Source organism: Stegodyphus dumicola, chromosome X2 (genome assembly GCF_044657685.1).
Source record: "Stegodyphus dumicola isolate Sdum_Otavi_A_Nest chromosome X2, ASM4465768v1".
In the NCBI taxonomy this organism is placed as follows: domain Eukaryota; kingdom Metazoa; phylum Arthropoda; class Arachnida; order Araneae; family Eresidae; genus Stegodyphus; species Stegodyphus dumicola.
This window is the reverse complement of record NC_140781.1, coordinates 130,489,982-130,516,508: the sequence shown is the minus strand read 5'-3', so window position 1 is coordinate 130,516,508 and position 26,527 is coordinate 130,489,982. Positions and strand designations below refer to the sequence as shown.

The window sequence follows — 26,527 nt, the reverse complement described above, 5'->3', positions numbered from 1 at the left end:
AAGAAGGAAAATGTTATTCCCCATGTAGATAGTGATCAGTTTTCTCTAGAAAAATCGAAGACTTGTTCAGACTTGGCATTGGATGCAAATTTGCTGAAGAAATACTATCAGCAAACAAGGAAAAAGCAACTTCAAACAAATGCAACTGAAAATCTAGAATGAAAATGAATAAACAACTTGATGTTATTTTCCCCCACTTATTTCCAATGACATGTTTCATAGCAGTTGCTTACATGATGTAAATAAGCTACCACATTTAGCACCTTTACACATAATTAGCAACTGGCATTCCATTAACAGAAAAGTACCATAAATGTTTGGTCTGCAATTCAGCCATACAATGTTTTGAGGAAAAGAAGTGCCAAAAATTGAAAAATTGACTTTTGCCTTTTTAAATATTTTCTGACTGTAGATAATCATGCAGGCTGAAAGAGATAAAATAGTTTCTTCAAAGTATAAATGAGACTTATATCCAATTGAACATTATTTGAAGAGGGATTGGGGTTTATGTAACAATAAAAGCTGCATTTGCCTTTTCCTACAACTGCAATTTTAGATTTTCCCCCCTTCTTTCAAATTGTTTATTCAGAAGTTGTTTTGGCTGTTTATACAGTTTTGGCTGTAACATTTTATCCCAAAGTCAGTAAGTGTAATTAAATGGTATTATAAATGTAAAATTTTAAAAAAAGTTGAACTGGACTTGTCTCATACGTCCGAAGTCTAAAATATGTGCGATTTAACTGCCATTTTCACCCAGAAAAGGATAACTCTTGGGTGAGTTTCAATAGATCATAATATGGTGACTGTTTTATTGCTTAGAACAAGAGGAGGGAATTAGCATATTTTCACCTCTGAACAGAGGTGGTATGAGAACTACTCCTTAGAATACAGAAATAAAAAATTCAGTCCGCGCCTCAAAAAGAAGATATCACCGAAACCCAAAGGGCTAAAAAATGTTAAATACTTGATAAATATCATTAATTAAGATACAGTAACATGTCGAAAAAGTATTAATTTAGAAGTCAAACACAAAAATCAGCATTATATTTTCAAATTTTTACAGGACTAGTTTCGATGGTTTTACCAAACCATCATCCTCAGCTGCAAAAGCACAAATGAACGAGATAAAATAAGAAACACTGGACAGGAATTAAGCTATTGGCACCATATCATTAATGTTGGCCGCATTTATTTCAAATAAGCAATTCTAACTGGGCAGATGTGTTAGCCTCACTGACTTCTTTATTGGTGCTATTAAAAGTACTAAGAATTATAATGAGCAAGTACAAATACATGTGAGAAACAATAGAGTACAAGAGTATAAGCATATAAATGAATACAAATAATGGAAGTACAAAATAAAAAATGAAAATTATGGTAAAACAAAATAAATATAATCATATCAGAGAGGATGCATAATAATCAAGAAACATTAGAGAGTTATAAAGTGATACTTCTGTTAAAGTTAAGTATTTCTTCTGTGTTCTGATGTGCTGGAACATACTAGGAACATATGATGGATATCTGTATGAATGTCACAGCAGGAGCAAGACAGCTGAATACTTTAAATTATAGGCATTCAGATAATATGGGAATGCACCATGATTAGTCAGTATTTGATTTCAGTGGAGTCTGTGTTCCAGCAGTCTTGTCAGATTTGTAGGTTCTGTTTGATTTGTAATCAACCAAAGTTATGGGGATTTTAACATCTTCAAAAGAACCGCTTAACCACTTGTGCTACGACTAAACTTCACAGCTGCGGTGCCGTGCGCTACAATATAACAAGCGGTAAAGTGTCTCATTTACGCTGCTCCGCATCTGCGAGTGCAATCCAGAGCTGTAACTCAAGAAATAAACAATCTCGTTGTTAGGCGACATATGCACCATGTTATTTTCATTTTTGCGATAAATGCCTATCGACGTGGTGTTCACGTCACTTGCGGTTTGAGACAAAAGCATTTCGACGTGCGTGGCACGTCTTTTTAGCGCAAGTGGTTAATATTCCATCTTTTGCCAACTGATCTGTTTTTCCTTTTTTTATTATTTCACTATGACCTCATATCCAGAAGAAGGAGGTTTTGGATTTGTGGATGGCATATCTTAGTTTTATAATACTGTCATTCATGATGTTAAATTTCTGTAAAGCTTTGAGTATTGATTGATTATCAATGTAAATCTTCGCTTTGATTTTCTTGGAATTTATATATGCCATTCCTTTTTTGAAGGTTAGCATTTCTGCTTGAAATATGGAGTTTGTATCTGTCAATTTATAAGAAAGTCTTTCTTAAAAATTGCCATTTTTGTAAATACGAAATGCTGCTAGAGTTCCTGTGTCCATTTTGGAACCATCAGAGAAAAGTTCATATCCCTGTAAGGTTGGGAGTTGTGTTTGATATATGCAAGGGAGGAGTGTTTGATGTTTTTGATGGATGTTTGTACCAAATCAAACTTGGGAATTCCATCTCTTCCTTTGAAAATTTAATTCCTCCAATATTTTAAATAATTCCTTTTCGAATCATGCATTGTTGGAGAATATCAGAAATGTCTTTAAGCACTGAAGTTAAAACTGTTCTATAACTTCTGGTCATTGCAAGTAGCATTTCTTTTTTGAATTGATATAACTTTTTCACACATTTTAACTGTGGAGTTGACTCACCATGCAGTATGTGCTTACACAACTATCCTGGATTACCTCTTTTATATAGTTCTTTTAGTACCAATTTTGGTAGATTAGACATTGAGAGAAGGCTATTTGCTATTATTCCTTTAGATAGTCAAAATGTAGTAACCATGAAAGTCTTTCGTCGAGAATAATCCCTAGTTATTTAAGCTGATGTTTTCTCTTAATTGCAGCTCCATTCATTTTAATTGGAGGTGCAGTATTTGCTGTGTCTTTTTTCTTTACTGTAATGAAGATTGTACTTAATTTTTCTACAGAAAATTTGTTTTGTCACCCAATTATGTAGAGCATTTATCGCTTGATTTGCCCTGGATGGCACTTCCACATGAGTTTTGTCATTTATGATTATTAAGAGATAATCAGCATATACTTAAACATGGGTTTCTCCTTTTAGGTCTAAAGTTAGGCTGAATTCATTATTATATTCCAGTATAAAGGTCCTGAATTTGACCCTTGTACACACCCTTTCTCCTATTGATGCATGATGGTCATATAATTAGTTTCGTGTAGTATATTGCAATTATACAGAATAACATTAACCATTTGATATAAATTTCCTGGGGAATGAAATTTCTTTTATTGTAGCAGCAAAGAGGGCCACTAGATGCTGTTAAGTGCACTACTGCACTTTTACTATCTAAAGGGGTTAAGCACAAGTATCTTCTTATGATGTTTTTAACAGCTTCCACTGTATATGACCATCAAGTTTGATTTATAAATGAGGTAAGTTACTCATCTTGTTGTAAGTTTGTCATAAACTTTACTCCATGTCAATAGTAAGTAGATTGGCTAATAAGCATCTGGTTGTTCCCCACTTTTGCCTTCTTTTCTAAATAGTACCAGTTTTGCAGTTTTCCAACACTTGGGAAAGAGTCCTCTTCTGAGTAATTCATTGAATAATTCCGTCAGCAGTTTAGGACTTGCATTGAAAACTTCTAATACTATTTATTGTGGAAGATTGGCCAATCCAGGAGCTTTTCCTGAATTAAGAGACTTTGTTGCATAGTTTTACTTCTGGGATAGAGAAGGGAAGGTCGTCTATTGCTTGATAAGTCTTTGAATTGAAGGTTCTGATTTCTTTGTGATCTTCATTATCATTCAATGAGTCATCTTTAGGAAAATGGTATTTTAGCACTCCTTGAATTGTATCCTCAGCATTATCAGTATGCTTTCCATCTGGGCATCTGATTTTCTTTAATTGTAATGGAGATCTCACACTATCTTTCGCAGTGCCAAAGTAGATTCCAAAAGAAGTTGGATTAATTTTGCTTAGATGATGTTTCCAGGTAGAATGTTTTGCTTTCAAGAGTTTTTTCTTATGTTTAATTAGGTCCCTGTTATAGATCTGCTTATAATGAAAACTTAGATCTTCGTCCCTTGTTCATTCTTGGAATACGTTTCTTTCATCCTTTATTTTATTTCTGAAGACAGTCGATTGTTTTGTCTACCAAGAAATGCCCTCATAAAGCATATTCAGCTTGACATTTTTCTGAGATGACACTTGATCACAGATTATATGTATTTCCATTATCCAATTTTTAATAAGTCTATTTAGTTCTACAATACTTTGAATTTGAGAAGTATCTTTCTCATCGAGAAAGTTGTATAATCTTTGTTTTAACAGGAGCCAGTCCAATTTACGAAGTTAGTATTTTCTTCTTTGAGCATGACTGGTAAGATCAGTTAAGATAGAGAATTGAATATTTTAATCACTGCATGTTTCTGAATCTAAAGCAGTCCAGTTTAATTTTGAAGAGCCATCAGAGTTTTCTTTGAATCCTATAATATCAATCCAAACCTGTTCCTTGATTTCATGAGAATATGGAAGTGCTGTCAGAATCGTTTCCTATAATAAAGCCATTTGAAGTGAAAAATTCTCATAAGAAATGCCTTCATGGGCCCTCAGAAGGGAATCTCCAAATTTAACTCCAAAGTCTCCCACTAAAACAATTTAAGTCGCATCATTATACAGTAAGGAGTCATTTTGGTTTAATAAATCTGATAACATTGTTAAGTTAGTCAGTGGTAGACTGTAAGAATTGATTAGTGTATATTTTTTTATTATTTATTTCCAGCAGTCCAACAACCAGGTCTTTTGTGGTGTATCCTTGGATCAAGTTGATAGAATTATTATTTACTACTATGACTGAGGGAGGGGCATTGTGGAAAAGACAAACATTTGGGAGGCCCTCAGGCTTCCTGTGTAAACAGAATGTTTCTTGTAGGAATGCAGTGTCATATTTTACATTGTCAGCTTTAAGTTGATCAGCTGCTGCATGAGATGTAGCTAGGTTAATCTAAACTACTAGTATATTATTCTTTGTATTGGACTTCCTATATTTTCAGTTGGCTGTTGGGCAGAGTTTAGAGATGCTAGAGTGATCAATAGGCAGCTTTAGTCCTTTATTTGCATTACTTTCTGTGCAATTTATACACCTTAATTTGATGTTTTGACATTGTTTGTGTCCATGACCTACTTCGCTACAATTTCTTCATGCCTCCTCACTCTGACAGCTAATAGAGATGTGTCCAAATTCATAACATCGACTTGGTCTTATGTATTCTCTCAAGCTGAATCCTTTCCAATTCAGACATGCTTTTCTTGATTTGTGTGGAGATCTTTAATGAATTTGGAGATGTCTCCAAAATCCAGCAACTCATGCCTCTGTTTAATAGGGAATTTGACTAATATTTCCATTTATGATGCTGTCATTCTGAGCATTTATTGAGTTTTTCAACTCCTCCCTTGTAATGTCTTTAGGGATATTGTATATTATGATTCTAGGAGGATGTTTTATTTGAGCTGAGTGTTTCAATACCTCAGATTGCATTATCTCATTTTCAAGGGTGTCAAAGTCAGTTTCTCTTGCTATCTCGATTAGAAGGTCTTTTGAGATTTATTTAAAATGCTTACTTCCAGTTTGGAAGGATCAATGGTTTTAAGAAATCTTTTTTCTTTATAAGCTTTGAGTTTACATTATACAGGGAAAATCATGAGAATTCCCTTGCAATCAGCTGGTTTACGAGGATTTGAGGCTCAACAGTCTTAGTAACTTCAGTCTGTGGCAAAATTTTAGAACAAGGACAAGACTTATATTGTACTCGAAGAACATGGTTAAATGTAAACAACAGTTTTAAAAACTATGCCTCAGCTGGTTTATGAGGATTTGAACTAAAATCACTAGTGTTCAGCAGTCTTAATAACTTCAGCCTCTAGTAGGCTAAATTTTAGTGAAATAGATTTTTGAACAAGGGCAAGGTGTGTATTGCATTTGAAGAACATGTTAAATGTAAAAAACAGTTTTAATAACTATGCCTATCCTTTGCTTAATTTTGAGTGTTTGAGTACATAGCAACATTATGTTCTAAGCTAAGAGAATTTGTGAACTTGATTTTACTCTTGGAGAATATTAATGTCCAATCATAATGCTGTGGCAAAACAAATCCCAATACTCAATGAAAGAGATTATTTAACTAATGTCAATTTTAGCAATTTTGAAAAATCTTGTACCGTACCTTTTTGTAAACAATGCAAATTTTTTTAGTATTTGTCTAAAGTATACATTTTACTTTATAACATTTTTGATGGCTGTCATGACAAATTTATTGGCATATTTATATACATATTAAAATGATCGAGACAAAATCTTCAAAAACAAAAAGGTATATTTGCACTAGATATTTAGATCTCAGCAGGAAGTAATTCATCATCAAAATTAATTTTAAGTGGTGTTATATTTTGTTAAGGAAACATTATCTCATCATGCTCAAGCAAATTTCAACCCAAGTTAATGACAAATAATAAATCTAGTATAGCCAAAACTAGTAATTTTGTACCATAAAAGAAAATTATATTGATACAGGTGTCCAAAATTTAAGTCCTAATAACTATTTAAATCAAAGCAGGAAAACAATAGATATAGTAAAATGTTAGCTATGTAAAGATTTGCTGTTCAAACAAAATGTACATAATTTTCTGGAAATTTCTGGATTTTAGATAATCATCTTAAATCTAGTAAGATTACATGTAAAAACTATAAAATAAAAATATGAAAATAGATGTTTATAAAATAATGAAGCATTTAATAACCTTAAGGGATTCACAATTGCAAATAAAGCTCAATGTATGTTTTACAAAACATTTCTTTCAATGCAAGTTATTTGCGCCTTTTTTTTTTTTTTTTGTGCTAATTCCTTCTTTTTAATTTTATAGACAGACAATTTCTTATTCATTTACAAAGTTTCATTAGTCAAGTCTTAATAGCCGTATCCTGAATTCCCATTTAACTGTCAATTAAAATCTTTTCATTCTCAACATCTTCTTCATTTTCTTCAGTATTAGTAGCAATATTGTTTAGACTTAAAACTGCTATCCGTTAGTACTATTCATAGATGAGTGGGGGTTCAGTTTAAATAGAAATGTGATGCATTTAAAATAGCGACATGAAATCATTCTGTTAAAAATTGTGGATCTGTATTAGATAGTGATGTACTTTTGTTTGGAGAGAGCCTGGAGCATGACAACCACCAATAATATCCACGAATGTTTGCATGGTGATGGTTTATATGTGTGGGGGAACATTGTTAGAAAATGGCCAAACTGAGTTCCCTGTGACAGAGGTTCTATAACCAACCAGAGGTATGTAGATGAGATCTGTGCCTTTATTGGCTATTTATGGCTATTTATGGCTGCTATTAGCATAGATTTTTTTTTTATGAGTTATGTTTGACCTCATGAAGCTACTATGGTGTTAAATACCTTTAAACTAAAGATATTGTTTAAATAGATGGGTTGCCATACCTGCATGATTTTATCTGACCTCATATTTTAAAACATGTTCTGGGATGTTCTATGTAAGCAAGTTGTGGCATACTATCCTCCTAGTATCCTGTAAGATTTGCTTTTAAAAAAGGAAAACATTGAATACCATAGAACTTAATTTATGACTTATATAATAGTATGGAAATATTTTTGTGAAGTGTGCATTTATGCTAGAGAAAAGATTGCATACCGCATTAAATAATGCTATCTTTAAAAACTAAGATGACGTAATTTCCTCTGTTTCAGATTTCATTCATAATTTGACATTGCAGCAATAATCTAGCATTATTCAGATGATAAGTAAGATAATATGTCTTTATTAATGTTTATGCACAATTTTTATATGTTCTTTTGTTCAGTAACAACAGCTTACTTTGATTTTAATAATCATATTATAATTAACACCACCATTAATAATCAGGACAAGTATGTGATTTCTTTTGGAATTTTATGATGTTCATTAGTTGCCAAGTGGATGAGATTGCTAAGCAGTTGTAATTTTATCTGGGTTCAAATCCTTGTGAATGGGCTAGCTGCATGGGTGTTTCCAAGATTTTTCCTCTTGTGTAATGCCAATATGAAGATACCTCCCTTAGAAAGCCCTGCATAAAAGCATCCCTCCTTTTAGGTAGATAGCTCATGTGCTTTGCCTAAATCAATTAACTTAAGGTGAACATTTGTTTAAATGTTATTTAAGCCTTTTCCCTTGATAATGTACTCTCTCTAAAGGCAATGGAAACTGAATTTAAAAGTAATGCTAACTGTGCAAAAATATTATAATCTGTACTGTAATAAAAATTAATATTCCATATAAAAGCTGACCAAGTTTGAATGATGTACTTGGTCATATACCTTTCATTACCTTTCAGTTTTTCATCTATGTCATGTCATCTTGTGTATCTCTGCAGTTATCTTCAAAGTTCTAAAGTTAACCACAGAATTATTATATAATAATATGTTTTTGCAACTTATCTTGCAATAAAATTGGATAAATGAAACTATATAGTGTCCTAAGGGCAAGAGTAAGTGGCTTAAGCCTTGTGCACATTATAGGTGACAGTACGAATCTGCCCAGCTCCATTCCAGTTTTGAAGGAGAATCCCTCCAGGAGATGAATCCGAGGGTTTTCCACCCTTCTTCCTAGCTTTGCAGAGGACTTTTTATTCAACAGTATCGTAAGTGCTTTCATGCTTGAAGGTTCTATACACTTGGACATGTATGCTTTCTCATAGATTTCAATCTGGGCCCAAGGCTATGACAGCAAGTTTCCCTATCATCATGCCTTTAGGGCAGTATACGCATGTGTGTTTTCTCTTTTTCAGCTGCATGTAGGTCTGCTAGGGCTGATGGATAAGCCCGTGAAACACAGGTATATCAGTGAAACTTCAAATTCTAGTAACTGAACAAGCTAGTTACATTGTTATCAGAGGAACTAACCTAATCAATATTTTTATAATATTTGAGAGAGTTTCATGTTTAGTGACATGATCAGTTAATAAAATTTGTCATTATAGTTATGCCTCCATATTCACTGATTTAGTATTTGTGGTTTCTGTTATATGTGATTCAGAACCAGCAGGGGAAAAAGAAAAAGTACCGTAAGGTCTGTAATTCAGAAATGCAACTGAAGTGATAGCAGCTCATAACTAAGCTGTATAACTGTCTTCTGCATGCCAGATATTATCTTCACTCTCATCGATTCTCACCTAGCACATCAATCTTGTATATGCTTTGGTTGTTAATTTCGGGTATCGATGGTCATAAAGTATTTGGTTTGTCTTTGTTTCCATACCCATACATATTTTAAATTTTTTTTTCACTTTTGCTTCTTGTGTTTATTTCATTTTGTTATAAGGCTTCTTGGTGGCAGCACTTTTTATTTACAACAGTAAAGGCCCCAAGATATAAGACTATAAACCAGGGATGGCCAACCTTGTGCATCCGATGAGCCAAATTTTTGACAGACGAGTTCAGCTATGCCATATAACATGAGCACTTTTGATACTATCTTATGTTCATAATGATAGACATTTTATATAAAATTAACATTTATAAGTGATTTAATTATTGAATGTAAAATGATACCTATTGCAGCACATAAACATTAAGTATCATTACTGAAACTTTAGAGCCTATTTCAATTTCACTAGTCTTTTTATTATTTGGTGTTAAATTTGTAACTGAAAGCAGCAGAGAATTCTTCAAATTTAAATGTTATTTGCGACCTTGTTTTTAATCAATTTCTTTGATGAAAATGCTTGTTCACATCTGTGTATTATTAAAAATGACATATATATTTTTTTGCAAATTTTCTTAGCCCTGAGATATGTTTGCATGGTAGTGAATGCCAGAAATTAATTGCATCTGAAGCCTACTGATGTTGAAAAAGCTCACCAAATTTCATTTTTTAAGAATTTTGAATTTGTTTTTAAATTAATCAGTTCCATCATTTGTATGTTTCTAGGCATCTGCATTGTTTTGTTCACTAAGCGAAAATGAGTTTTTTAAGGAAGAATGCAGTTGTCTTCTTTAGCAAAATTATGAAAATGACTTTCAAATGTCCTTTGCAGTATCCCTATTTTGTTAATATATTTTGATTGAATTGTTATTCTCAGCACATTCATTGTGTTCTTTCAAGCATGGACGTTTGACTGAAATCCTCATTTTTGTAACTGAGAGATGAACAATTCTAATTTAATTTCAAACTTGATGCTATTTATTAAGCTAGGAAATAATTTTTTCTTGCCTTGTACTTTTAAATTTAGATCATTGAGATGGCTCGCATCAACTAAAAATGCCAAATGAAATAATCATTTGTCAAATTATTAGGTCCTTTCGTTACGTAGTTCATTTTTCTGTTCTAAAGGGTAAGAAATAGAATATTTTTAAGTTTTCAAAATCTATGCAGAACCTGCTCTCTTGAAAGCAGCACAACAGTCAAGGTTATGATCACCATATTCCAAGCCTAATGATTCACAATATTCTCTGAATTCTCATCTTTTTAATGCTATTGTTTTAATTTTATTTGCATATTTTACATTTTGCATATTTTAAGTTTTGGCTCACCGTGCCTCTTGGTGTATAATGTTATGATATTTTAGTATAGGATAATTTAAAAAATTTTCAACCAAAGTTTCAGTACCATTGACTTTATCTATCACTGAGAGTGCTCCATCAGTACACACACTGATCAGTTGGCTACAATCTAATTTTTGATTTTCTAAGAATGATTTTACTTTTTTCAAATATGTTTTATCCTCTTGTTTTAGAATGCAATGACTCCAAGTTCTTCAGAGACATTAAAGTTATCATCAGTTCCTCTTATAAAAATACATAACTGTGCAACTTCAGATATAGCCATCCATTGTTCAAAGCTAAGAAAAAGTGCAAGAATGGGCAAGGTCTTCCAATTTCTGGGATATATCTTGAGAGAGTTCCTGAATACGTATCTGCCTTGATACAGCAATTTAGTTTTTCTAGATACAGCAATTTCAATTTAGTTCAAACTAGATTGCTGTATCTGCCTTGATACAGCAATCTAGTTTGCTTTTCTTTCAATACTTTTATTATCAAGATGGTGTGCAAATATCTGGAGGGAAGGCTTAACAATTTCTTTTCCATCAGAAAGTTTTTTTTTTTTTTTTTTTTTTTTTTTTTTTTTTTTTTTTTTTTTTTTTCAGAATTAAAGCAATTTGATATGATGCTTCTGTCATTGCTACGACTTCACAACTTACTTAAGCAAATATATTTTGTCTTCTAATTTCTTCCTTTTTACTTCACAACTTACTTAAGCAAATATATTTTGTCTTCTGATTTCTTCCTTTTTCTTAGTCCCTTACTCTTTTTGCAATACAGACCCAAGAACAAACTTCACTTTTTTTCTATATAAGTCTAATGCTGAGTTTTATAATGTCTATGAAAATCATGTCTTCTATTGCATGAAAACGTGCTTTCACAAGAAATGCAAAACAGTTTTTCCGATGAATTTGCCTTAAATAATTCATTTTCCCATTGTTCATTAAATTCACACCTACTGTCACTTTCTGTGCTTCTTGTGGTCATTTTATTTTGCATTGTAATGGATAAAAGGAATTTTAAAAACAGAAAATTTACAAAACTAAAAAATTTTGAAAAAAGAGCAGATTACAGTTGCATTCATCATATCACACACAAAAAAATAAAAAAAAAAAAAAAGCTCTTGCAAAAACTCTGCTTCAAAACTCAACACCACGATGGCTCACCTGGAACTGATTGAAGCACAATTTGTAAACAGGTGCCACAAGTACTTGAAAATTACAAGCATGCTGTTAGTGGTAATTAAACCAGTATGTTATGTTGAATGATATTAGAACTATATTTCATCATTTCTCGCTCATTTTCGTGTATTGAGCTAAAATGTCAGAATCTTTCACTTTCGTAGAGTTATCACTTTTCATGAGAAAGAGTATACTCTAATATACAATGTATTTTACATTAATTTATTAGGTAGTTCAGTATGTAATGCATTTTGGGTCACAAAAAACTTAAATTATTAATTTATTTAATGCTGGACATTTTTGGGAAACCAGTGTATTTATATTTTAAGATAGGTATTGCATTCTATTATTTATATTAAATAATATCTCCTTATTGTAAGTATATTCTTAAATATATTCTTATTACTAGTATATTCTATATATTACTGTATATATATCGGGGGGGGGATGCGAAAAAGGTATAGTGGCCCAGGCTCCACTTATGCTAGCTTTGCCATTAATGGAACTATGACAGTATTGCTTTTGTGGGCATTTTCTTAATGTTTATTTTGAAAGGAAATTTATTCATGAAAAATATTTTTAAGGGAAACATTTTGTTCATTAAGTTTGATCTCGCTTGTTAGTTTCCTATGGATTTGTATGTAACTGACAGATGGTATTTATCATGAAACCATTAAAAGTATAAAATATGTGCATCAAGCTGTATCAAATGCATAAGCTAATAAAGTATTGTGTTCAGTGTAAAATAAAATTTAACTAGATGCAGATAATCATTCTTTGAAAAATAGATTAACCATTTTTAGAATTTAATTTTCGGTCATATTAGAAAAATGTGCTTAAAGACATACTCATTAATTATTTAAAAATAACTGTTGATCTAATTTAAAAAAAAATGAAAATCATATTCTTTCTGGCTTGTAGTCGATATTTGTTTTAGTGATATGCATTTACCCCTAACACCTATAAGTTCACATTGGCCAATTTGACTGATGGGCATTTTTATTTTCTGATACTGGCAACATTGTTGATTGGAACTGAGGGAGTTAATCTTTGTTAATTTAAATGGTCTTTAATTTTTTATTTAAAGTAATAATGCATTTGATGTTTTTTAAATAGTAAAACAGGTAAAAAAAACATTAAAAATGCATGCATGGTCAAAACTACCGCATGTACACTGTTGTGTTATAATGAGCGTGTGTTCTTATAGGTGTTAAATATCATTTACTGAAAATTAAAGGATACATTTTATACTTCAATTCATTTCTTTAATACTTTTAGTATATTTTATTTCATTCTGTAAAACTTTTAAAAATGCACATGTTTTTATGTTCAAGTGTGTTCATTGTTAATGTGTGTTGTAGCAGTGCTCACGGGAAGATACCATCTTAAGAAGGCTAAAGAGTCCAGCTGCATACTTTCTACTACTCGTATGGAAGACTACCATATTTTCCACATGTCTGTGGTGCATAGCACTGCATCTGCAGCAATATTGAAGCTTTGGCACTTTTCTGAAAATTCAGCATATGCAGAAGATATTTTGCCTTATTTTAAAAATCGTTAGAATAATGAAGTGGATTTTGTGCTCTGTAGAAACAACCTAATTTTTATTCTGGAAATTCTTCTCTTCTGTGTAATAACCATAAATATCTAACCACAAAATATAAATCTAAATATGGAAATGATTTTAAAATTAATTAAGCTCACTTAATTAAGCTCACTTTAGCAATGGTGTTATAGAAAAAATGCAACCTAAGTTATAAATTTTTGCCTAATTTTATACTAACATAATCTATGTACACAAATGAATTTTGATGCAAGGATATTCTTCAACAATGACTACTCTGTGCAACTGACAGGATCTAATATTCTAGCTATTGACCCTCCGTGTGTTTAACAGTATTGATTTACATTACTCATCATTTCATGCTTTTGGTTGAGGCTTAATAGTCCTTGAATTTTGAGTTGCTTTCTTTCCAGCAGCAAATTATAAATAAGTCTGATTAACAAATCCTTACCAGATAAAGCACCATTAGTTTTATCAACTTTAAAGCTAGCTCCAAGAAATTATAAACTTCTCCTTTTTGACTGAAGTTTGGTTATTCCGCTTTTGCTGTATGGGGATGTTATAAAAAATGTTTAATTTTCTATTTTTAAATTTACTGTACCCCCAGTGTTGAACACATTCTCATGAAATTCTGTCTTATGTAGAGAAACTTGACTGGAAGTTTGCATAGGTTTAATAGCTAAGAAAATAATGCCTATAACTCTTCATAAGCAATATACATATCAGCAATGCTTAGAAACGGTATATTAAATTCCAGAAAGCAGTTTGAAAGAAGGGTTCAAAATAAAATGTACCGAAATGTGTAAATGTAAAAAATAGATAGTAATATTTTGGTAAGGCATAAGGATAATGAAATTATTTAATTTTTGAAAGCGACATGCAGTTAAAAAATATTTAATAAGAAAAATTATGCATTCCAGTGTATTTATCTTATATATTTCTAGGTTTTGTAGATAATGTAATCAATCATGAATTTCTCTCTTTACAGGAGGACAAAACTGTGAAGAATTGCAAACCAATCTGATTATTTGATTGCGTTTATGAAAAAGTAATAAAGGACCCCATATCTCACCACAGTCAAAAATTGCCACTGAAAAATTGTGTAACACTTTAGAGACATCACTAATGAGGTAGTAACATATATAAACAGAAATTTTGACACAGTATTTCCATTTTATTATATTGCAGGCTGTCCTATTAGTAGGACAATGGTCCTTTACACTACTGAAAAAAAAAATTGCATACTTACTCAAGCAATTAACAATGAAATTTGGGAAAATAGTCAGTACAAAGTCTAAATACTGCATAATTTTGAAAATAGTTGTTGGTTTTTTCTTGCATGTTTTTAGCGGCCCACCAGCGGCCAAGCGGTAAAGTCGCTGAACACTGGTAGTTCAGTCCGACGTTCGAATCCTGCGAATGGATTGGCTGCATGGGTATTTATGTTCTCTACACTGAGATGGATGAGCTTTTTATTATTTGGCAGAGAACTGCATTGCTTGACGTTTCTAGGTACTGCCTGGTCTAAATAACTTATAGTAATGGATCTTCGAAATATTAAAATGCCTTGCATTTTCTCAGGACAAAACAGTTTGGAAATTTGCCATGCTTCAGTGATAGCTGTTTCAAAGCAGTTCAAGAAAAGGAGTGAGTACCACTTTTTTCCTTGTATAGAAGTAAAATCAACTTCTACATGGCTGTAAAAAAAAATCCACCTCATTTTTGTATTTGTTGTATGAAGTCGCACAAAATGGAACATTCATTTTCGTACTGCTTCCTTTCACCCTACACTCTACTTTGTTTTTCACTTTTGTTTCTTCAAAATTTGTCAGCATAGACACTACATGATTATCATTCCATATAACAGCTTTTTGTTACCAACTGCAGCTTTTTGTTTGTTTCATCAAACGGTATTAGAAAAGGCATTAGAAGAGCCTCTCTGTTTTACTCAATGCTTTCGAATGCACAAGTGAACATTTTGTCATTCGATTACCTCACATAGTTCCAGTTTCTTTCAAACAAACAAGTAATCCATTAGATGAGGAAAATAAATGTTCTGTAAATGTTTGCAGAAAGACAGCTGATGCAGGGTATGATGTATGTGTAACTCAAACCTTTGCACTTATAGGAAGGTGATATTCAGCCATTGAAAAATTTTGTATGATCATGAATAACCTACCTTTTTCGTCAAGGACATAAATAAGTGTAAGATGTTTAGATTCTGTGTATTCTATCCCATCGCAAAATATATTTGCGGATGCTCATAAGAAGATTCTGGATATCGAAGCATCTGTCCAAATTCAGCAAAATTTGTTGATATAGGTGTTTCTTTCGATGGAGCGTGGCTAATGCACGGACATTCATCACTCATAAGAGTAAGACGTGTTATTGATATCCTTACAGGTTATATGATTGACTTCTAAGTAATGAGCAAAATGTGCCATCACTGTTCATTAGCAAAGCAATTCAAGGAATTAAGTGCTGAATTTAAAATATGGTATGATGGCCATAAAAGTGAGTGTGCGGACATTGAAACAGATGATCCCACACGGGATCATCTGTTTCAATGGAAATAGAAGCTGCATTGTTTCTTTGGAAACAGTCCGTATCACTAAGATTTCAATATTTAACTCTGCTATCTGCTGGTGATTGTAAAACTTAATTACTTGAGGGTGAAAATGGTTTATGATTCTGATATCGAAATAAGAAAGGAAGAATGCATAAACCATATCACTAAAACATTAGGAACAGGTTTGAAAACTGTTGTAAAGGACTGGTGGGTGCAAGGCATTATTTTAGGAGGAAACATTCACGGAAGCTAAAAACAAGCATCAGATAAAAAGCTTACTAGCTATTACCAAAACGTTATTTTGAGACGGGGGGGGGGGGTAAATGTTATGAAAACAGCAAGGTAACAAACCTCAACACTCAAAATGCCCTACAGGGTTTGATTTTTGGTGCTTTTACCAGTCACCATCAGTTAAAGGTGAAACTCCAGACAAACATAAATTGAAAGTTGGAACACCAAGAAATGAAACATATGTTCCAAAAATTCTTCCCATTTATCAGAGGCTTGCTTCAAATGAACTGCTTGGTAGATGTATAATTTGCAGAATGCAAAATACTAACGAAAGTTTGCACAATATGATTTGGGCGAAGTGTCCAAAAGAAATTATTGTGCATAAATTACAAATGAAATGTTCTGTAATGGAAGCAGTTTGTGAATTTAACAAATTATCAGTACACACTATGAAAGATATGCAAAAAGCTTTAGGAGTGTGTATGGGAAATGCAACAACAACAAAAAACTAACTGTTTTAGGTAGTCGCAAATTTCCTTTAGAAAGAGATGAAAAAAATGACAGTACCCGGCTTGCTTGTAAATTAGTTAAAATGGCAATACATAGAGGAGAGCAAGTGGCAAAGAAAAGGGAATCATATATGCTACTGAACATTTTTGAACAAAATTATTCTGTGATTGCTAAATTTAAAATAGTTTAAAACTTCTCTGTTTATTAAAATTAAAAAATTGAATAAAACCACCAGTTATTATTATAGTTTAGAAATGTTTTATTAGCAATATTGTAGTTGATTCATATATTGGAATTGTTTTGAGTATGTCATAATGAATGAAAACTGATAAAGAAAAGTAGTATTTATATTTTATGATTTTTCATGCAGTATTTCTACTCAGGTAAGGTTTTAAATAAAAGCTTATAAGGACTGTTTTTATTACACTATAGAATTGCAATAAGTTTAATTTTAGAAGTATGAAAAGTATTAAAAAATTGGAAATGTTTTTATAACCATTTTAAGAGTTTACGTTTTTGAAACTGTGTTTACTCAATTTCTATTTTTTCAATAAATCCTTTTATTTAAAATCTTAAAACTTGGACAAATCTGTACCAAATTGAATGATATTTTTCCTGAATGCTTATTATGAATTAACAGAATAAAGGATGGATTTTTGCAATATATTGAAAAGTACTACGACTGCAAATGTAATGGAAATCGTTTTTTTTTTTTTTCCAGAATTTTTTGCACACACACACATGTATATATATATAATAAATGCATATATGCATTTTATTTTTTCCTTGAAAACTAATTCATTAATTGCAAAATCGGTCCTTAACGTTATAAAGAACACTCTAATAAATGTAAAAATTTTGGGTGTAAAAACATTGAAAACTGAAGAGGAAGAAAAGTTTAAAATTTTTTTTTAAATTAAAATTTTCTTAAAAAGTTGCCAGCAATTTTTTTAAATCAGTATATTTCACAACAGCATTTAAGAATATTCATAAAAATTGAATGTTAGTTAAAAAAATTCATTCAAAAGATATCGAACCGCCTTAATATCTGGTTTTAAAGAGCTGAGAGATCCTTCAATAATTCTCTACAGGTACTGGAAATATGATTCAACTAGTGTTTCCTGTTTGCGACTCTAAAATTAAAGACGCATCAAGTCTCTAATATTTTATCGCTGCTGCTGAACTACAACTGGCACACTGAACAACAGACAAACATTTGAAGAGTGCTGTTGTGCATGCTATGCAAGTAGAAACCATTAAGCAAACAAGTAGGCATGATCAACACCCTGTAAATGTAGTCAACTGCACATAAGACCCATTGATTTAAAAGCAGGAAGGATGTAACGATAGAAGCGAAGACTTTAAATTCACTTAAGGTGCAGGGAAGCAGTAATAACGGTGAATGGCATTTACAAAACAATGCCATCAGCCTCGTTGCATATGATTCTACAGCAGGAGTACTAAATGGCCATACCGAAGGACAGAGGTTGCCGCATACATCAAATACCCAATTCAGTATCCTTCGTATTGTTATTTCATGTTGGATATCACAGGTCTTGCGTGCAAGAAGTCAACCATTTTTCATCCCACATGATAACATTATAGTGAATATTATTATGCTGAAAGGCCCTAGTATTAGAGACACCCTTTAATAATGCATCGGTCTACCTTAGCTTTGATTACAGCCAGTACTGTTCTGGGTGTGGACTCGAGTTTCTGAGGAATATTAGACCCTGCTGACATCTCAAGTGATACCGATCTTGACTATTATCAGGAGAATATCACCCATGCTGACATAATGGCATCTTTAATTTCATTCAAACTGGATTATGCCTCTTCCAAATGGTCTCTCCACTTCAATCGACAAATGTTGATTAAGATTGAAATCAGGAGACAGAAGGCCGTGGGAACAATTTGAATTGCGAATCATGCTCTTCAAAATCTGAAATCAGTCATGCATGATGACACTGTGACCATCTGCATTAGAGCGAATCGCAGCCATAACCATAATTGGCAATGATACCGAGGTAAACTCTGGTGCTTAGAGCTATTTCCAGAAATATCAAAGGACCCGCTGCTCTCTTAGAAAATATTATACAGACGATAATTTCATGGCCTTCAACTTCAAGAATTGCCATTAGGTAAGACAGGTCCATGAATTCACCCTATTTGTGCAGTATTGATTATTCTTATTTGCAGGATGGAGTAAGAAACTAGATTCAGATGTTTCAGTTAACAATACATGTATATCCAAATCTATGTTAATATTAATCTGAATCAGACGAAGTAAGTTTTTTCAGTCATCATGGCTCCATGCTATTTGGACCATAGCAACCATGATTTCCTGTTCATCAGTAATAGCTTAGGCATCTTTGACAGACTTCCATTGTTAAGCCTTTTCCAATGAGAAGTGCATCCCGTTCTGCATTCAGGTATGGCTTGGTGAGGCACTTGATTTGTATTACATTGCAGTTTTTCATGTTATTGCCTTTCCGTTTTTAGGTGTGGTTCGTGCCAGCTGTCTTTCATCTCTTTTCGCTCGCCAAAATTGTTTGTCCGGAATTTGCGTTAACGCCTGATGTTTTCTTTGTTTTTCACTGCTATTTCCAAACAACCAAGATACTATTACACGAAAAAAATCTGTAACATAGCCATGTAAGAGATGCTACAACCGAATCTTTTCTCCACTTGCTGTTATACCTTCTTCAAAATCTCTCAAATCTTTCGTTTAAACCATTTTCACTCTAGATCTAGTGATGATTTAATTCTTCTCAGAATGCGAGTGGTTTATATATGAAATTCCTAAGTGCTGCATCACTGTAAGTGACTGACAGACTGTTCATGTTAATAATAAATGGTTGTCTTTTGTATTTTTGTCACTTGGTGTATTTTACGAAATGGTTTTTTATTTATTTTTTATTTATAAATATTTATGAATAGTCGAAATGGTCCATGTTTGAACAGACATGTTCTGTATATTGCTTTGTCTGTGATTTCACAGACTATAGGAAAATGAATGCATACTTAAGTTTGCATTCTTTGTAGGTAAGTGTACCATATTTGTAGGCGATATAACGGATCTGTGCATCCTTGATTTTGACTTTTACAGAACTACAGATTTTGTTTGCATGTAAAAATTAAACTCTACACTTATACTGAACAGATCCATATGTTTGGAGTGGATGACAATGAAATGTATTGCTCTAGGACAGGGGTCTCCAAACTACGGCTCCCAGGCTAAATCTGGCCGCCAGTGTCATCAATCTGGTTTGTGACAGCCTAATGGCGAATTTTTGTTATTGTTGCTGTTATAAGTTAGATTAAAAAAAACAGAATAATAACATCTCACTTGTATTTATTTGTTCGGTAAAGCTTAATGACAAGTGTCCACTTGTAAAAAATACTAATGAGATTTATGTAATTGTGATTTTCCTCTGACAATAATTTGTATTTGTGGACCAATTTTACTTGTACTAGTTATTAAAAGAGATTTAAGATGTTTATCGGTTAACTTAGATCTCTAAGCATGCTTTGTATACTTTATTTTGGAGAATGTTTTCTCATACAAGGAAGTATTACCAAAAATAGAAAACAGCCCACGAGCAGATTATCAAATTGTACCAGTGGAAGGCTTATAAAATTCTAACAAAAATGAGTTTTGATATTTGTTCTTAATTATATCACTGCACTGTAAATCAGTAATTTTAAATTGAAGTTCCCCGGGCTAGAGTTTCAATGTCAATATCAAAATGATTTTGAAAATCTTAATTTCATTTGCAATGACAAGTCTGAGAAACGAGTATTGAAATTTATCTTCAAAGCAATTAAAGCTTCGATTGCAAAAGCGACGGGAAATTCAGAGTGTGGCTGAATATTTCACGTTTAAAAATGTGTGAAAATTTTTTTTACGTAATTGTGATTGAAACAGTACTGCTGAAACGATCTGATATTAGTGTATAAATCAGGAGAAGTTGATTTTCTGCCAATCTCAAATTAGTTCGTTCAGATGTATTGAAGAATCGACATAGAATGCTAACTTAAAATGCCATTCGCTATTTTGTAATTCGGTAAGAGAGCAATGCTTTTTCATTCAAAAAATTTCAATGACTGCTCGAAGTTAAAAAAAAAAAAAAAAAAAAAAAAAAAACGCTGAAGGACTTTTTTGCAAGTCAGCGTTTGGCAGTATGATATGGTAAGTCATTTTCTCCAGTTTCTTCAATAAACTCGCGAAATTGTCGGTGATTCAGCCAAGTGGATCTAATAAAATTAACAACTGATATGTCTGGTTTTAGAACTTCAGGCGTATCCAAAATTTCGCACACAAAGATTGTTGATGAATAATACAATGTAAGGTTACAGAAAAGGCTTTATAGTCAAATAGGCTTTTATATTCAAAGGCTATAGAAAATGATGATTTTGACACGAGCAACCACTGTTTTATTTTTACCACACATGTTTCTGCCTCCATCAGTTGTAATAGATTTCAAGTTTTTGCATCGAAGGTTTTTTTTTTTCCTTAATGGCATTTTCAGTTCTCTTTAAAATACCTTTCCCAGTAGTACTATCAATATCAAGTTCTTCATACACTTCCACAACCTTTATCTACTCCTCGAATAAAAAAACACCTGAGTAGTGAAGATCTATAAAAATGAAGAGACGGGCCGTCTGTAATGTATTAGCTCTTCTACCGTTGTTATTATTTGTGCAAAGTGGATAAATGACGGTGAAACTAGTAGTGGACGCTAAGGTGTTGGACGTCCACGCGTCATCAGAGAAAAGGGACGTCGGAGACTGTACCGCCTGGTACAGAAAATTCGACACCAGACAGTGGCTCATTTCACAACCTAATACAATGCAGTCCAAGTGCGAGTGTTTCGTAACACACAGTTCAGTGGACATCCCACTCATGTGCGTCTGTCGACTAAGGCAATAGTAGGCTTGGGAACATCAAGACTGGACCATGGATAATTGGAAGACAGTTGCCTGGTCGGATGAATAACGATTTCTCATTCATCAAGTCGATGGTGCTGTCAGGGTACGCCGTCTTCCAGAAGAACAGTTGCTCCCTCCCTGTACAACAGGTCATACGCAGACTGGGGGTGGCGGTATTGTGTTTTGGGGGTACTTTCTCATTGGATGCTTTGGGACCCGTAGTTGTGATAGAACAAACTGTGAAAGTACCGGACTATCTGAATTTAACTGCGGATCAGTTGCACCTTTAGATGGCATCTGTCTTCCCAACTGGAAATGGAATCATCCAGCAGGACGGCGCCCCATGTCACAAGGCTCGAATTGTGTTGGAGTGGTTCGAGAAGCTTAATGAGGAATTCCAATTAACATTCTGGCCCCCTAACTCGCCGGATCTCAACTCGATAGAGCACATTTGGAATGTCATGTAGCGGCAGCTCAAAGACCATTATGTCGGAATATCTCAAATTTGCTTTATCGCTGCTTGGACATTTGGTACAACCTGTCTCCAGTCATCTACCAAAAACTTGTGGCATCCATGCCAAGGTAAATTGCAACTGTTTTGCAGGCTAATAGTAGGGCAACGCGTTATTGAGTAGGTGGTCATAATGTTTTGGCTCTTCAGTGTAGTTCTCATGGCAGTGCCTACTTATGTAGTTCAAAGACGACAATGATTAATTATGTAGTTTTTATGCAAGCAACCTACTTATGATTCTACCTATACTTCCAGTGCCTGCTTAATATAGTATAAGTAACCTATTTATATAGTTCTCATGGAATATTTTATTTTACTCAGATTAAGTAAAATATTTAAAAAATTAAAATCCGTTGTCTATCTTCATTATGTTTAAAATCTCTATTTTTTCCCTTCATAATTTCTGCATTATGGGAATTTTTTTTTTCAATTGTCAGAAGAGCTGACTAATTTTCAACTTTATACTGACACACATTAATTTCAGTACTTGATCTTTTTAATACAGTTTTAATAAAAAAGAATATCTAAGCATTTTGGCTTAATGTGCGTGCTGAGCTGTACACCATAAAAGTACATGAGAAAAATACCTTATTTCATTAAATATTCGTTATTTTAGAAATATTTTGATTTTAGATTAGAATAAATTTCATGAATATTTAGACTTTCATTTAAAAATTGACTGCATGCTAATTTTTGCGGTGATATCAAAGTTTGTTATTTTTTAATTAATGAAAATTTTAAAGCAAATATTCGAAGGCAGAAAAAAAAAATTATAAAAAAAATTGGAGTAGTTTCTTTCATTTCTGTTAAGTTATGAATATAAATCTTTCTTAAACTGCACTTTACTTTTCCAGATACTTTTTCTTAAAATTATTTACAAACTTAAAATACAAGTAGATAAATTACTGAAAGGGCCAAGATTCATTCCACAAATAGTTTTTCAGAGGTTCTTGTGAATTTTTCCCATGTGAAGCTCAATCATTAAGTCTTTTCAAACGAACTCCCACTAAAACCATTTTAGAGGAGTCGAATAATTTGTTTGAGGTCTCCTGCATGTGGTTATAGGAATTTGATATTAAATCAATATCAATAATAACTATTTTCTAATCTTAAATTTTGCCCACATAAGTTTTTAAACCACATTATACGTTTTTAGAATTGTACCGAAACTTTCATGCTTCATAACATTTTATAGAAAGATCGAAGGAGATTAATCTATATGAGCCATAAAATAATGCAAATCCTTACATATATGCATTTTTTTAACATTATTGGCTGAATGCTAAGTTATAAAAAACATATATAATTAACATGATAATTTATAGCAATAATATATAATTAACATGAATTCGCAGTATGAGGCATTGTATCGATGCATGTATCGACTATGTAATGAGTATCGATGAATTTTCACAACTCAATTGTATTTAACTTAAAAGCGTAAAACACGCCTATATTCATTTTCTTTCTAAAAACTATATATTTTTTGTAGAGTAAGCTACGAACTGCGCGAAATTTAATTGAAGACATCCTCCTTATCTTGCTTTTCTTCCCAACAAGATGGGTGCTAAAAAAAGGTATTTATCCTTGTAAATAGGTGATTGGGATTGTAAGCCTCTATTTTCGTTTATCGGGTATTGTAAAAATTGTGCATGCAAAATAAACCTGAAATTAAAATCTCGTATATGCCAAAGTAAAATTTAATTTCTTTTATACTCAAATTATAGTTTTATAATGCTTAAAAGATTAATGAGACAAATCTTGTTTATTCTCCGCAGGAATTAAAAAATGTCTAAATTCTAATGTTTTGAAAGCGGTACTTGGGACCTTTGACCGCCCTTTCCTTTTACAATTTTTCTAGTGTTAGATATCATAAGTAGGGCAGGGCCCAATTTTTTTTTTCATACGGGCCCAAATGTTCTACTTAGGCATTGGCCCACTGTTATAGATACTTACAGGGCCTGAGCCAACACCCACTTTATTTTTCCTTTTATGAAAAAAAAAAAAAAATCCGAATTATTAATTTTGCCATAGTGAGAATGTTATTTCGTTTAGAGAAGAAAATGTCAAGCCAAAGACTTGAGTGGTAACAGAACAGAAAAATTTTGCTTTGTTAAGATTAATTTTCAGTAGCTGCAGTTAGCTTAAGAATCCAAAGACACAGTTTTCATTTTCTTCTTATGCGCTAGATGGCGCCATTAAGGTTAATAAGAGGACTATTTTGATACTTTTTCCAGTGAAGCTGTTGATGTACATAGGTTTCGACGCGTGTTCTTCGTAAAACAAAACAAAAGGAAAATTATGTGAAGTAGATGAATTCCCTTTCAGTCAAGAGGTCCATTTTAACAGTTAAGTGGTTAAAAAATAAACCAGTTATTAGACTTAAAAATTATTTTATGTGTATTGCAGTTTATAAGCGCATGTATGAGCTGTAAACAGCAAAACACGTGAAATATTTTTAAAAATTTATGCGTTGTGCATTAAGTTTTGAATCATCGGTGAATATGATCTAATGATACGCACAGTATTACTCTTTGCTGACGCGACTCAATATTTCGAAGTTTCGAGTTTTACAGAGATATAGAGATACATGCATACAGAGATTATCTTCTGAGGGATTTTAGAAGTTAAAATATTGAGACTGAAGAAAAAGAAAACGACGTAGGAAAAGAATAAGACCTTCGGATTTAAAAAAAAAAAAAAAAAAAAAAAAAAAAAAAAAACACAGACGATTAGAAACTCTTAATAACTAGAGGTAGGTGTCTGATTTTATTAATTGATACCATAAAACGGATATAAATTGTTTCAAAAATCTAATATTTGTCAAAAGGTAAAAAAGCAAACCTTGTAGGCGCCACTAGCATTAGCAGTGCAAAAAATTTAGAAGAAACATAAATATCTTAGCCGCGTAAAATTAACTATAATGCATACTGTGTGCTATTTAAATAATTTTGCAACCGCTATCTATTTATAAAATGCCTAAGGCGGCGGCTATAACAAATGAAAAGTTTGTCAGTTCAATAAAATGAACTTCGAAGTAAAATGCGATATCCCGCGTTTTTCATTTATTAGGTATTTCTCCTACCTTCCTAGCTTGACTTCGTGGTTCTGCATGCTGGGCCGGTATTCCAGAGGTCCGTGGTTCGATTCCCGGCGAAGGCAATTGCTCATTTTTCATCTTGCCTACTTCCAAAAAATACCTAATGTCTCTACAGTGGCGCCCGAACTAAGAGGGTGTTGGATGATGATTCTCCTCACCCAGGATTTGGCGATTGTGTCCCCTAAAAACCCCATTCGCCCTTTAAAAGGGGGAGTATATAAGGTATTTCTCCCGCTTTCCTAGCGTGTCTTCGTGGTGTTGTGGGTTCTGCACAGTGAGCCGGTGTTCCAGAGGTCCAAGGTTCGATTCCCGGCGAAGCCAATTGCTCATTTTTCATCTTGCCTGCTTCCAAAAAATACCTAATGTCTACACAGTTATTTTTTTTTTATCATCTTTAGTTGTTTAATATAACATTGCTAGTTATGAAACAAGAATTGTGTGTACCTGGAGGGATTACAAACTCTGACCCTATGTGATAATAGTTGTCATAGGCAAGAACATCTGCAGTCTGAAAACTTCAGATTGTAGTCTAGCATCTCGAAGAAGAGTTTACCATTATAGTTTTACAGAATTAGAAAGACATAAAAAACACAAAAAATACTGATATCTTTTTTGTCTTAAGTATTGTTCTTTTCCTTTATGGTAAAACTAAATCTTTGTCCTTGAATAAAATGAAAAGTCAGCTACAGAGGATTTTCAATTTTAAAAACTCTAGAGATTGTACCTATGTTTTTTTTTTTTTTTTTTCTTTTTTTTTTTTTGGAACATAAAACGGTATAAAGAGAAAGTTATCAAAATTTTTGAAAAATAAATTGCCTTTCTACAAAGTTCAAGATAGAAATATGTATAGAGGTAAGCAATCCGTAAATTATTCCAAAACTTCCTCATAACCATTAGATTTTATTTTTGGTGCAGATCATAATGCACACAAAAGTAGATCGAGATATTTCGCAATTGACTTGATTAGAAACTTCTTTTATTTGTGACACTAATGGGATAAAACAACGTCACATTATTAACAATGTTGATAGAATTCTTTTCAAATGAATAGCTTACGCTGTACTAAGAAAATAACTCTTATATTACAGAAGGTAAACGAAAGATGTTATGTTTCACTGGTTCGCTGCGACGTTTATTTATTATTTATGTAGTTTATAAAAATGATGTCGATTTTCAGAGAATCTTTTGGACAGAAAGCCCTGAAGAACCGCTTCAAGAATTCTAGTTTCCAACTGTTACATACGGCAGAACTTGTACTTCGTATCTGACCATTCGAACATCAAAAAACAGCTTGCCATATAGGAACAAACGGATTTTTCAGAAGCTTCGAAAGTCATATTTGAAGGTACCTA

The 26,527-nt window shown here is 32.6% G+C and overlaps 1 protein-coding gene across 5 annotated transcripts in view; it reads left to right on the top strand.

The window, feature by feature from the left end:
* LOC118188267 (transcription factor RFX4-like) overlaps window positions 1–26,527 on the top strand; it is a 200,264-nt gene that overhangs the window by 18,693 nt on the left and 155,044 nt on the right. For 4 of the 5 annotated variants that reach the window (XM_085809867.1, XM_085809869.1, XM_085809865.1 and 1 more), the window contains one exon: window positions 14,311–14,452. The gene's annotated coding sequence lies outside the window, so the exon portion shown is untranslated. Of the gene's footprint in view, window positions 1–8,555; window positions 8,678–14,310; window positions 14,453–26,527 lie in introns of all 5 variants that reach the window. The other variant, XM_085809868.1, reaches the window with a different exon arrangement.